Source organism: Ovis aries, chromosome 15 (assembly GCF_016772045.2).
Source record: "Ovis aries strain OAR_USU_Benz2616 breed Rambouillet chromosome 15, ARS-UI_Ramb_v3.0, whole genome shotgun sequence".
Taxonomy (NCBI): Eukaryota; Metazoa; Chordata; class Mammalia; order Artiodactyla; family Bovidae; genus Ovis; species Ovis aries.
Genome location: NC_056068.1, coordinates 26,828,995 through 26,831,811, shown reverse-complemented (window position 1 = coordinate 26,831,811; position 2,817 = coordinate 26,828,995). Strand labels below are relative to the sequence as shown.

The window sequence follows — 2,817 nt, the reverse complement described above, 5'->3', positions numbered from 1 at the left end:
CAGCGGCCGCCTCCTACTCTAAGTGAGGGGAAGCCACTTAGGAAGACAGCAGAGCAACCTGCCACCAATCTGTCAGCAATTGGCTTCCATTAGGGATAAGATAGCCCATGAGGTGGGTGGTGAGGTGGAGTGGGGGGACAGCTAGGGGAGAGAACTTAAGAGAAAGACAGCTCTGTCTGTTTCATCTCATCAGATTTCCAAACCCCAAAGAGGGGCAGAGCGTGGGAGCGGGCAGCTTGGTAGACTGGGGAACGGCTGATTGTCTCTTTCAAGGTGGCAGCTGGGTTCAAAGGTGTCTTCACTTCTCTTATGGAAAGAAAAGAATCAAATGCCACTTTTGATGATTGTGTCAATTTGCAGAAGTACGTCAGGTTTATCATAAACTGTCCTGGCTGCCCCCCAGGATGGTTTATCTGCCTCCTTTTCTGTCTGGTCTGTTGTATCTGTCTATTCTCATGCCTGCGTCTCCCGATGGGCTATGTGAGCCATGGTTCCCAGCTAGAAAGGCTTTGTTGCACATGGGAAAGGGGGCTTTTGTCGTCTTCATGACTAAGAGCTGCTCCTAGCTCTCAAGAATCCGTGGGTCTGGACCAGGGCTCATCAAAACATCCTGCAATGAGTAGGACAATCCCACACAAGAAGGCTCATCCCACAAAAGCCAATAGTGGTCCTGTTAAAAGTCTAAGGCAAAAGCCTAGGGGCGTGCATCACAGTGCTCATTGCGGCACTGTTTACAGTAGCTAGGATGTGGAAACAAACCTAAGTGTCACCCATGGTGGAGTGGATAATGAAGATGTGTATTTACTGGGCTGACCAAAAAGTTCATTTGGGTGTTTCCATAAGATGTTAGGGGAAAACCTGAATGAACCTCTTGGCCACCCTAAGGTATGCAATGGAATATTACTCGGCCATTAAGAAGACCAAAATAATGCCATTTGCAGCAACATGAGAGAGATTGTCATACCAAGTGAAGTAAGTCAGACAGAGAAAGCCAAATATTCTATGACATTGCTTGTATGTAGAATCTAAAAAAAATGGTACAAATGAACCTATTTATAAAACAGAAATAGAGTCACAGATGCATAAAACAAACTTATGGTTACCAAGGGGGAAGGGAGGAAGGATCAACTGGGAGATTGGGGTTGCCATATACACACTGTATATAAAATAGATAGTTAAGGACCTACTGTGTAGCGCAGGGAACTCTGTCTACTCAATACTCTGTGATGACCTATATGAGGAGAGAATCTAGAAAAGAGGGGATATATGTATACGTATAACTGATTCACTTTGATGTACAGCAGAAACTAACACATCATTGTAAATCAACTACACCCCAATAAATTTTTTTTTAAAAGTCTAGGGCAAGAGGATCAAAGATACTCCAGGGTAACTGGTCTCAAAGGGGCCGACTCATGCTAACTCGCAAGAGTTAAGAATTGCCCTGGAACAATTTACAGAGCAGCTGTTCCTTTTCCGTGGATGGAGACTTCTCTCTGCTCTTTGGAGCGCCTTCTTGTTCCAGGATGAAATGGAAAGTGATTCATCAGGACAAAGGTGAGTGTGGCCTGGGAGCTAGCGGAAGCCAGAATACCTTAAGACCCTATGAACCAATCATCTCTCATCACTGTCACAAATGCCTCTCTAGAGCCTGGAATACTCATGGGCGTCTGTGTCTCTCCCTTTCAGCCCATGCTGGATAAACTGCAACAAACACTTGCTTCTGGGGCTCCTGCCACCTATAGACCTTGCTCTGAGCTTGTGCTTCAGAGAGCCTCAGTCCAGCCCTCCTCCTATGTGTGACTTTAAAAAACAAAATATGTACATGCATGGCTGATTCATGTCAATGTATGGCAAAAACCACGACAGTATTGTAAAGTAATTAGCCTCCAATTAAAATGAATAAATAAAATTTTTTTTTAAAAAAGGTATTTGGCTGCGCTGAGTATCTGTTGCCACACACAGGCTTGTCTAGTTGCAGCATGTGGACCCTAGAGACGTCCGGGCTCAGTAGTTGCAGCACGTGGACTTCGTTGCAGTATGTGGGATCTTAATTCCCTGACCGTGGATTGAACCCAGACCACCTACACTGGGGGTCACCTGCATTGGTAGCTCAGATGGTAAAGAATCTGCCTGAAATGCAAGAAACCCGGGTTTGATCCCTGGGTCAGGAAGATCCCCTGGAGAAGGAATGGCAGTATTCTTGCCTGGAGAATCCCATGGACAGAGGAGCCTGGCAGGCTACAGTCCATGGGGTCACAAAGAGTCGGACACGACTGAGCGCTAACACAACACACACTTGCATTGGGAGCACGGGGTCTTATCCACTGAACCAGCAGAGAAGTCCCCTACCTGGGCCTTTGGATTTCCTGTCCCAACAGCTGCAAGCCGGCTCCCAGGACCTTGACCCCAGATCCATTGGCTGGGTGGATGTCTAAGACAAAGGACGGCCAAGCAGCGGTTGTTCTGCAGGAGGTGGGAAGACAGAGCTTGGACCCCTGGCTTGAGCTCTAGGACAGAGCTGCGATGGGAAGGAGAAGGGTGGGACTTGCTTGGGGCTTTCTCTTCCAGGAACCAGGTCTGGCATCCTAGGGGTTGACAGGTGTCTGAGCTTTCAGGAAGAAGGATTTCAGGCAGGTCTGGCATCTTCTCTTAGTCCAGCCTTCCCCTCCTGGGATTTCCAGACCTTAACTACAATCATATCCAGTTCTCCCTAGCTTGGGACCATTCACTCTTCACTCACTTGGATCTGGGGTTTGTCTCCAGTGATTCCTCAGAAGGTTGATCACATGTATTTTGTTGGCTGTTGCAAGTATC

General features: G+C 47.3%; 1 long non-coding RNA gene across 1 annotated transcript; it reads left to right on the top strand.

Annotated features, from left to right (window-relative positions):
- The first annotated feature begins 283 nt into the window (after positions 1-283).
- LOC132657894 (uncharacterized) lies at positions 284-1,918 on the top strand. Its single transcript, XR_009596684.1, has 2 exons — positions 284-1,557; positions 1,690-1,918. It is a non-coding gene; the product is annotated as an uncharacterized LOC132657894 (long non-coding RNA).
- Positions 1,919-2,817: the final 899 nt, after the last annotated feature.